Consider the following 12,110-nt stretch of genomic DNA (forward strand, 5'->3'; position numbering starts at 1 on the left):
ATCCTGATTTAGGTTTTCCGTGATTTCCCTAAATCGTTTCAGGCAAATGCCGGGATGGTTCCTTTGAAAGGGCACGGCCGATTTCCTTCCCCATTTTCCCTAACCCGAGCTTGCGCTCCGTCTCTAATGACCTCGTTGTCAGCGGGACGTTAAACAACACTAACCTAACCTAACTAGCTCGTCACAATACGGCAGTCATTACTCTTGATGAACTGTGGTATCGTGTTGAAGCTGCATGGGCAGCTGTACCAGTACACACCATCCAAGCTCTGTTTGACTCAATGCTCAGGCGTACCAAGGCCGTTATTACGGCCAGAGGTGGTTGTTCTGGGTACTGATTTCTCATGATCTATGCACCCAAATTGCTTGAAAATGTAATCACATGTCAGTTCTAGTATTATATTTTTGTCCACTGAATACCCGTTTATCATCTGCATTTCTTCATGGTGTACCAATTTTAATGGCCAGTACTGTATTTCACATCCTGGTTTTAACGTAATTCCGCCTCACTACGTTAATTTAAACTACCACTGTCACTGAGTTGCTGCTTTGCCTGACCGTGACCGGCGCTAGCAGCGCGTAATGATATATCCCCTCTCGTAATATCACTCGACTGCTATTACTTCCCGGTCGCTGTCTGTCGTAGGAGAGTTCGGCTCGCGAGTTCGGGTCTGCCAGTCGGTTGGAACGCATCTGGAGCGATCCCGACCTGCCAGTCGGGGAGTTACAATGCGGCACTAGTGCAATCGGGTTGGAGCAGCAGCGAGGTCTGCGTCGACATGGCTCGCCCGACCGCTGCCGCCACGCGTTACTTAAGCCGGGCCACGGTCTTGGTGGATCGTCGGTCGGTCGTCCAACCATACGACGCGTTTTGGCTCGCCGATCGTTCATGAGTCGGCTGTGAGTGTGTGTGCGTGTGTGTGTGTGTGTGTGTGTGTGTGCGCGCGCGCGCGCCCTTCGACTCCCGATTTGTCTTCATGTGTGCTTAGTTACTGTTGGGCATCGTTCAGGTCTTCGTGCAAGTATTTGTCAGGTTGTGTGTATAGTTGGCGTTATTTCCGCTGAAGACTATTTTAGATGTCGGAATTTCTCGGCAGTCGGTCGATTGCTGCGGACCAGGGAAGTTATCTCGGCGCGATGCAGTCGGATGGGTCCGCTGGCGATCCCTGCACAGTCTCGGAGCGTCGGTGGAGATGTCCGATCGCTACGAGCTTCTTGGTTCACCGACCCAGGACGTCAAAATTGAGTTGCGGTTTAAGTAGCCAAGCCATGTCCATTCATGTTGTGTGGATCATTTCGGTGGTTCGATGTTGGGGAGGTTTTAGTGTGCAACACCGAGTGCTTGTATTGCTGAAATTTAGCCGCCATGCACTGGAATTAACTATATTGGTTGACTACAATTCAAGTGCACCAGCGGAATTTTATGACTTCATCTACATCTACATGGATGTTCTGCAAATCACATTTAAGTACCTGGCAGAGGGTTCATCGAACGAACTTCACAATCTCTATTATTCCAATTTCATATAGCGCACGGAAAGAATGAACACCTATATCTTTCCATACGCGTTCTGATTTCCCTTATTTTATCTTGGTGATCGTTCCTCCCTATGTAGATCGGTGTCAACCAAATATTTTCGCTTTCGGAGGAGGAAGTTAGTGATTGGAATTTTGTGAGAAGATTCCATCGCAACGAAAAACGCCTTTCTTTTAATGATGTCTAGCCAAAATCCAGTATCATTTCTGTGACACTGTCTCCCATATTTCGCGATAAGACAAAACGTGCTGCCTTTCTTTGAACTTTTTCGATGTACTTCGTCAATCCTATCTGGTAAGGATCCCACACCGCCCAGCAGTATTCTAAAAGAGGACGGACAAGCGTAGTGTAGGCAGTCTTCTTAGTGTCCTGCCAATAAAACGAAGTCTTTGGTTAGCCTTCCCCACAACATTTTATGAGTGTTCCTTCCAATTTAAGTTGTTCGTAATTGTAATACCTAGGTATTTAGTTAAATTTACGGCTTTTGGATTAGACTTATTTATCCTGTAACCGAAGTTTGACGAGCTCCTTTTAGCACTCATGTGGATGACCTCACACTTAACGTTATTTAGGGTCAAATGTCACTTTTCGCACCATTCAGATATCTTTTCTAAATCGTTTTTCAGTTTGTTTTGATCTTCTGATGACTTTATTAGTCGATAAACGACAGCGTCATCTGCAAGCAACCGAAGACGGCTGCTCAGATTGTCTCCAGAATCGTTAATATAGATAAGGAACAGCAAAGGACCTATAACACTACCTTGGGGAACGCCGGAAATCACCTCTGTTTTACTCGATGACTTCCTGTCAATTACTACGAACTGTGACCTCTCTGACAGGATATCACAAATCCAGTCACATAACTGACACGATATTCCCTAAGCACGCAATTTCACTACGAGCCGCTTGTGTGGTACCGTGTCAAAAGCCTTCCGGAAATCCAGAAATACGGAGTCGATCTGAAATGCGTTGTCAATAGCACTCAACATTTCATGTGAATAAAGAGCCAGTTGTGTTTCACAGGAACGATGTTTTCTAAACCCGTGTTGACTGTGTGTCAATAGACCGTTTTCTTCGAGGTAATTCATAATGTTCGAACACAATATATTTTGCAAAATCCTGCTGCATATCAACGTTAACGATATGGGCCTGTTATTTAGTGGATTACTCCTACTACCTTTCTTGAATATTGGTGTGACCTGAGCAACTTTTCAGTCTTTTGGTTCGGATCTTTCGTCGAGCTAACGGTTGTATATGATTGTTAAGTATGGAGCTAATGCATCAGCATACTCCGAAAGGAACCTAATTGGTATACTGTCTGGACCAGAAGACTTACTTTTATTAAGGGATTTAACTTGCTCCACTACTCCGGGGATATTTACTTCTACGTTACTCATGTTGGCAGCTGTTCTCGATTCGAATTCTGGAATATTTACTACGTCTTCTTTTGTGAAGGCATTTCGGAAGGCTGTGTTTCGTAGCTCTGCTTTGGTAGCACTGTCTTCGATAGTATCTCCATTGCGATCGTGCAGAGAGGCATTGACTGTTTCTTGCAGCTAACATACTTCACATATGACCAGAATCTCTTTGGATTTTCTGCCAGGTTTCGAGACAAAGTTTAGATGTGGAAACTGTTATAGGCATCTCGCATTGAAGTTCGCGCTAAATTTCGAGCTTCGAGATCGCCAATCTTGGGGATTTTGCGTCTGTTTAAATTTGGCATGTTTGTTTCGTTGTTTCTACAACAGTGTTCTAATCCGTTTTGTGTACCAAGGAGGATCAGCTCCGTCGTTTGTTAATTTATTTGGTATAAATCTCTCAACTGCTGCCGATACTATTTCTTTGAATTTAAGCAACATCTGGTCTACACTTATATTATTAATTTGGATTGAGTGCAAATTGTCTCTCAGGAAGGCGTCAAGTGAATTTTTATCTGCTTTTTAGAATAGGTATATTTTTCGCTTATTTTTTGAGGATTTGGAGATTACAATATTCAATCTCGCTACGACAACCCTGTGTTCACTAATCCCTGAATCGGTTTTGATGTTATTAACTCAACATTATTTGTTGCTAAGAGGTCAAATGTGTTTTCACAACCGTTCACTATTCGCCTGGGCTCATGAACTGACTGCTCGAAATGATTTTCAAAGAATGCGATTAGCACAATTTCGGATGATACTGTATGCGTACCTCCGGAATTAAAAACGTATTTCCGCCAACATATGGAGGGTAAATTAAAGTCACCACCAACTATTATCGTATGAGTCGGGTACGTGTTTGAAATCAGACTCAAATTTTCTTTGAACCTTTCAGCAACTTTATCATCTGAATTGGGAGGTCGGTAAAAGGATCCAATTATTATTTTATTGCGGTTGCCGACAAAGACCTATGCCCGTACTAACTCACAGGAAGTATCTGCTTCAATTTCGCGACAAGTTAAACTACTTCTGATTGCGGCCGTTAGTGTTCTGGTTACCTGCCCTGGTCACTAACGTAATTTCAGGCAATGTCCTTTCCTCACCTGTTGTCGCTTTCCAACACGATGTTTTGACAGCTTAATACATATACATATTTGAATGTGGATAATCACGCGGTAAAATTTTGCGTTTAAATTCTTATGTACCGATTGGTGGCAAGCAAATCGTTTGTCGGTCGGCCCGTGGCTGTCCCCTGGTTGGATTCCGACGGATCAAGTGTAGTTGGGCTCACCATCTGTCTCACCTAAGTGAACGAGGGCAGACCGACCTGCCTGGAGGCTTCTGAGTGCCGTTTTCTTTATTGTCCTTCTCACCGGTGTTTAATTGTCTGTTTATAATCTACCACAGCCAATGATTTAAAAAATTCTTGCTTTTACTGGATTTTATGTATTTTTGAATTTTGGAAAAATCAGTTGTGGGCCTTCAACCACTTAAATCCTTATTCTAAAAAAAAAAAAAATGAAAAAAAAACATTGCGGCCTCCTGCCTTTGAAAGGTTATGGTAATTTACTTTAAAATCTTGAAAATTTTATTGTGTGCCTTCAGCCTTTTGTATTGCATCTTGTTTATGTTCAGGCAACGGCCTTGCCGCAGTGGTTACACCGGTTCCCGTGAGATCACCGAAGTTAAGCGCTGTCGGGCGTGGTCGGCACTTGGATGGATCACCATCCAAGCCGCCATGCGGTGTTGCCATTTTTCGGAGTGCACTCAGCCTCCTGGTGCCAATTAAGGAGCTACTCGACCGAATAGTAGCGGCTTCGGTCAAGAATACCATCATAACGACCAGGAGAGCGGTGTGCTGACCCAACGCCCCTCCTTTCAGCATCCTCCATGGAGGATGACACGGCGGTCGGATGGTCCCGGTTGGCCACTCGTGGCCTGAAGACTGAGTGCTTCTTTGTTTTTTGTTTGTCTTTTCATCCTTGAGGCCCTCAGCCTCATTGTGTATATGTATGTTAATTATTTTATTTGCAATTTTAACTGCATGTTTTTACCACTTGAGATTTATCTTGTAGCTTTAAGATTTCTTGTTTGGAGGGCTTCAGCCGTGAAATAATTGCCTTTTTTGAAACTCGTAGTTCTAAAGATTCGGCTATGTGCCGTTTTGGTTTAAAGGTGTTATTAAATTACAATAAATTATAATTTTGAGTGAACCTGACCGACACCTTATTTGGCCCCTTCCACTATCCTAATCATCTGTTCTGCCCAGCGGCTTTAGCGGGCGTCTCACGGAGCTTCATGAAACTATTGGCGATCAAGTGGGAATATTTCATGATGTCCCACAACAAATTTCGCACTTTTTCAACCGAAATTGGCCGAGAAAAAAAAGTTGTATTACTTATTTAACGCCCCACGTTCTTGGGTCAGCAATGCTAATCCAAAACACAAGCGACCAGCGCCCCATAAGAGTGTCGGCGCCGTCCCACCCGCGAGGTGGCTCAGGTCAAAATTGCCGCTGGCAGTCCGAACTGCAGACTCCCATTCTTGCTCATGCACATCCTGGGTGAGCCTCCTGATACATACAGCCTCAGCTATCGCGCCACAGCTTAGCCCCCAGAGACACGCTGCAGAACTGTCAGCTGGTTCCTCAGCGGTAACGGCGCTGGCCTCCAGGTGAAGCTGTCGGTTCGTCTCCGTAGCGCAAACTTTCTCCTGTGTCGCTCTGCGTCAAGAAAGCTCGGAACAGCGCTATTGTTGACCATACGCCACCAGACGCACCTTCTGCCTAAATCCCTGAGCGACATTTCGCCAGAATCCTCGTTTCATAGATAGTTGAGTATCTCGTGTCAGTCTGAGAACCTTGCCTGGTAAGATTGATAGACAAAATGTAGAAGATCAAACAAGAGCAGCACATTCCGTCTCGGGTTCGTTTAGCGAGAGCAAAAGCGTCAAGGAGTTGTTCAACCAAGTGTGCTGGCAAAAGCTACAACAAAGGCGTTGTACATCACGGCATGGTTTACTCTCAAACTTCCGACAGCCTAGATTCCAAAAAGAGTCATAAACATATTTATTTTTCACACATATCTCGCGAAAATATGAAGGTAAAATTGTAAATTTTCGAGTCCATAGGCTGGATCCATACGCTGTACCCGCGTACCATGTGCGGTTCGAACAGTACAGGCGGAAGCGATTTTGGTACACGAAGTATCTTTGATGTATTCATCAAGAAACCATCTAAGTATGAGTGTAACAGGGATATTCACAAACACAACACTAGTAAGTAAAATTAACTGCATTGCCCTCTGAAAAATAAAATGGCGAAATATGCATCTATAAAACTCTCACAGTCTGCCGATGGAAATAAAATATCTGACAGTTACCAGAGGTGTTTTAAAAATGTACATTAAAGAGGTTTCTCCTTAGTAATTCCTGTACCATTGAGAAATTCTTGAATGGAACAATAATTAGTCATTACAAAAAACTGTTAACGGCTAGTACGTCGCCACATAAATATTATTTTTTATTTTTATTTAGTTTTACATAAGTGTTCGATGTCGTATCATAATTTTTATCGTCTGTTTGATCTATGGAACAAGTAACTAACTAATTTCCGCCACACGCTGTAAGATGGTTTCCGGATTATACGAAGAGTAACCATTAAGCCTTAGTAAATGTAATTAATATTTTGTTTATTTGCAGTAGACATTGAAATCCTTTAGCAGTACTGCAGAATTCAGCTGGACGAATCAGAAACAAATGATGAAGTCCATTAAAAACGTGGAATAGAAAGGAAAAAGGTAAAGCTCTCATCAACCCGAAGGTGGTTTGAACAGACATGCTTCTATTCCAGGTGGTGTGTCTTTGCATGGCTTCGATCTTCGGACTGCCTTCTCAGCCAGTTATAGAGAGATCCATAACCACGTTGCAACTCGGCGGTTTTCATACACATAAAACATTGGCAGAAGTGAAATCAGCTGTAAATGAGAGGAAAAAAAATCCTTGAACGGACTGTGGACCGAAAACCAGACCATTGAATTTATAGTCTGGCACTTACTGTTCCGGTAATTCGTTTTCGGCTGCAGCGAAAATGTTGTACTGTCTTAGGCCACTCCAGGCAGCAAAAAAACGTCACCTGTACTGGCCCCACATAACTGTACCATTTTCGCTGCAGCCGAAAATGAATTACAGCGCTATACTCAACTTTAGAAGTGGGCTGTGGCATCATCTTTTGGCGACTCTAGCAGCTTGTTTCATGTATTGGGGGGTGGGGAATTCAGAATTCCCGCGTGAACCACGACTGCGGGTATGTACGTACGTGCAAGCAAAACATTCGAAAATACAGGGTATTTCGAAAAGAATGCACTGGTTTCAAAACTCCATGTTTATTAATACAAACATAGTACAAACATGTGATCAACTGCAAAATACTCACAAAATAGTAAAGATTTAAGCTCTGCTATTACTAAAGCTCTATTTGTCGACCAGAAGCTGCACAAACAACATCTAGACCGTAGATAAATACGTCATAAACTTTGCACAATGTATCTGCTTTTACAAAAGTTATGGCTGCTGTCATTCCGTTCTCCACTTGTTCTAAGTCACAAGTTAGAGGGAAGATGAACACATTTCCCATCACATATCCCCACAAGAAAAAATCACACCTTCAAATGCTGCAGAATTTGCTTTTTTCACAACTTAAGGAGGATTCCGATGACTTCATTTTAAAACAGGATGGAACTCCTCCACCACACTGGCACAAAAAAGCAAATCAGTTTCTCAATGACATTCTGCCTCAGCGATGGAAAGGGCGCACGGAACCCCGACACACTGTCCTGCTTTCTCGGCCTCCAAGATCGCCACACATGACCACATGTGATTTTTTTCTTGTAGGGATATGTGAAGGAAAATACGTTCATCTTCCCTCTAACTCGTCACATAGAAGAAGTGAAGGACAAAATAACACCCGCTTTAACTTCTGTAAAAACAGATACATTGTGTAAAGTTTATGACGAATTTAGCTAAGGTCTAGATGTTGTTCGTAACTGCTGCTGGTCGACAAACACAGTATTTGTAGTTGCATACCTAAAACATTATGATTTTGTGAGTATTTTGTAGTTCATTCGAAGCTCGTAGTATGTTTTTATCAATAAATATAGAACTTAGAAATCAGGTCATTCTTTTTGATAAAGACTGTAGTTTTTGTTGGTTGTGCTGTACAGCTTTGATAAATTGTAGAAATGACATATCGCAACACGTGAAGCTACTGAATCATTTATTTTTAACATTGTATGACTGGTTTCGGAAAGAAACCATTTTCCATGGCCTGTTGTTCACGTTATGGATACAGAAGAAGTTTCCTGAAAAAAGATATTTGAAAATCGTAGAAAGATATACACAATAGTTACAGTTTTTATTTGTAACAGCTGCAACAGGTAGAAAAGTACGTTGGCGATATACAGAACGTTGTAACATTGACCAAAGTAACCCATCGAAACTTGCTACGCATTTAAGGGACGAAAAGCATATCGTACATTGAAAACAGTGTTACTGTTCTACATTGTTGTTGTTGTGGTCTTCAGTCCAGAGACTGGTTTGATGCAGCTCTCCATGCTACTCTATCCTGTGTAAGCTTCTTCATCTCCCAGTACCTACTGCAACCTACATCCTTCTGAATCTGCTTAGTGTATTCATCTATTGGTCTCCCTCTACAATTTTTACCCTTCTCGCTGCCCTCCAATACTAAATTGGTGATCCCTTGATGCCTCAGAACTTGTCCTACCAACCGATCCCTTCTTCTGGTCAAGTTGTGCCACAAATTTCCCTTCTCCCCAATTCTGTTCAATACCTCCTCATTAGTTATATGATCTAACCATCTAATCTTCTGCATTCTTCTGTAGCACCACATTTCGAAAGTTTCTATTCTCTTCTTGTCCAATCTATTTATCGTCCATGTTTCACTTCCATACATGGCTACACTCCATACAAATACTTTCAGAAACGACTTCCTGACACTTAAATCTATACTCGATCTTAACAAATTTCACTTCTTCAGAAACGCTTCCCTTGCCATTGCCAGTCTAACTGTTCTACATAAAACAGAGAATGGTGGCTACATGAATCTCATGGAAGAAACTGAAATTTTTTTTTCACATTAATCCGAAGATCCAAATTTCATTTTCAAAGAACAACTTGAACTGAAAAACAGAACAGTATACTGAAAATATTCGTGATATTGTATTACAAAGATAGTACTGGTCATAATAGCAATTCTTTGCTGTTCCATTTTGTATATTCTTTGGACAGTTGTGTAACGATAGTTTCATGCATTTATTTTTGCACAACGGAATGTCGTTTACAAAAAATGTTATACTTTCAGAACTGTTTAATGAGATATAATAGCTACCTGTTATTAGCAAAAATTTAAGTATTGTGTATATCTTACAATTTTCAAATAACCTTTCTGAGTGGCAGTTCTCCTGTATCCATAACATTGTACAGCAGGTACTGGAAATGGTCTCTGACAGAAATCGGTCGTACAAATAAAAATAAATTATTCACCGACTTCCCGAGTTATAATATATTTAAACTTTCTTTTTACAGCTGGCCGCGGTGGTCTAGCGGTTCTAGGCGCTCAGTCCGGAGCCGCGCGACTGCTACGGTCGCAGGTTCGAGTCCTGCCTCGGGCATGGATGTGCGTGGTGTCCTTAGGTTAGTTAGGTTTAAGTAGTTCTAAGTTCTAGGGGACTGATGGCCATAGATGTTAAGTCCCATAGTGCTCAGAGCCATTTTTTTTCTTTTTACACTTTTCAGCACACTGGCCCAAAAAGGTACAAAGCATAGGTAACACACCAAGCGCAAATGAATACACTACTCTCTTTAGATTGTTCAAAATATGAAATTAATACACTTTAAATTTTGCCTATTTAAAAAAATCGGAAACAATTGTTTTTCTTTCTTTCTAACAGTAATTAGCTCTACTCTTCAGTGAAACCACAATATACATATATTCGTGTTATAATGTGAGATTTATTGCTGATAATCATTATAAAATAACAGTAAATAAAAATTGTACGACAATATTGGTTTAAACATTAAAGTTGGCAGCTTTCGTAAACAGAGAACAATAGGCACGAAATCTAGAATTTGTTGACAATAGCATCATTCGGTTCAGGAACGTTCTGGATGAGAAAGAGAGCGTAAATAGTCATGTTACGGAGCATCTTGAGGAGGAATGTTTACGTCTCACAGCAGGTCGTACTAACCTAAGACTGCGCGCCTTGTGCGGATTACCGGATTTCAAGCGGAAGTAACAATTCGTGAAAGTCCATTATACAGACGGCCGTCTTCAAAAGCGGTATTTATTTGAATAAATGACTGTGAAATTAAAAGAAAGCTATTAAAATACAGCAAAAAAATGGTTCAAGTGGCTCCAAGCTCTATGGGACTTAACATCTGAGTCATCAGTCCCCTAGAACTTAGAACTACTTAAACCTAACTAACCTAAGGACATCATACACATCCATGCCCGAGGCAGGATTCGAATCTGCTACCGTAGCAGCAGCGCGGTTCCGGACTGAAGCGCCTAGAACCGCTCGGCCACAGCGGTCGGCCATAATACAGCACAGTGAGCAGAAGGAAGGTTGACAAACTGCCTGTTGGCTTCTGCCTCGGGTTCTTCGGCCGACGTTCATCTAATGATTGCCGGCAATGGAGGGTGAAGCTTTGAAAATGCCAGCCACTCGTGCTGGCTAAACGTCAGTAAAATCATTAGATGAACGTCGGCCGAAGAACCCGAGACAGAAGCCAATAGGCAGTTTGTCAACAAGTGGCCACGAAAGCAATTTTGTAGAAGGAAGGTTGCTACTAGAGTGATTATCATCAGATCGTGATCATCATCATTAAGACAGTGATTCGGCTTTCTTTCGCACACTTCCAAACACTGCGAACATGTAATGCAGGCGGGGACATCGTCCAGCATGCCGACAATGAACATCTTGCTTACCGCGCATCGTTAAATGATCAATAACTTTCCGTATTTTGTGCTTTGTCCAAGGCAGACTTTGAGCAGTTATATGATCAACTTTTAGCAGAAATCTGTATGAAAATCTGTCAAAGAAAACTTAAAATGAGGGAAATGTTGTAACATGGAGTCGTTAATGACAGAAAAGGATCGTACTGAGAGAATACGACTTCTGATGGTACCGACCAAAATGAACCTAAAGAACGGGAAAATGTAAAAACGGGGTTTTACTGTATATCATTTCTACGATAACACAAAAAATTAATGAAGCGACTTCATTTTTTCGAAGTGATAGCTAAAACTTCATGGCAACCGCTCGTACATCAGACGTAAGAACTAAAGAAAGAAATCGTATGTGGCAGAATTTGAGACGGTCGACGTCTGGACGTGTGTGCTCGTAAATAGGCTGTTTGGTCAGGAAAAGAAGGGCGAGTTTTTCGCGGAGCAGGCAGAGCTGCGGCGACGGCTATTAACAGCAGGCAGCGAGAGCCGGCCGAGCGCCTTCTTTTTCGCAGCAGCGGCAGGCCTCGCTTGGCCTTGGAGCTCCCGGGCGCTGCGCGGCCGCAAGCGGCGATGACGACAGCGGCGGCCGCTGCAGTCTGCAGCTGCGCTCTTTCGCCTCTGCTTCTACGCCACACCTGCTGCGATGACTCCCTACCACACTTACATAAATCAAGCGATTTCACAAAAGACTAGCACGACAACAGCAAAGCAGTGTATGCCTCTAAGTAGAATCCCCCCACGTTGGTGGGCTGCTCTGTAAACTTTCAGGTAGAGTTACTGAGGTATCCCTATACTTGCAGTTCATTTGATATGTATTAGTACTAGCCCCTACTAACAACGCATCAACAACCAAAATCCACAACTCATGTGAGTAGCCGCGCGGGATTAGCTGAGCGGTCTCAGGCGCTGCAGTCATGGACTGTGCGGCTGGTCCCGGTGGAGGTTCGAGTCCTCCCTCGAGCATGGGTGTGTGTGTTTGTCCTTAGGATAATTTAGATTACGTAGTGTGTAAGCTTAGGGACTGATGACCTTAGCAGTTAAGTCCCATAAGATTTCACACACATTTGAACTTTTTTTTTTCATGAGAGTGCTCACTGCTTTTCAAAAAAAGTGAAGTGCCCAGAAGACATGG

This window comes from Schistocerca nitens, chromosome 9 (genome assembly GCF_023898315.1).
Source record: "Schistocerca nitens isolate TAMUIC-IGC-003100 chromosome 9, iqSchNite1.1, whole genome shotgun sequence".
Taxonomy (NCBI): domain Eukaryota; kingdom Metazoa; phylum Arthropoda; class Insecta; order Orthoptera; family Acrididae; genus Schistocerca; species Schistocerca nitens.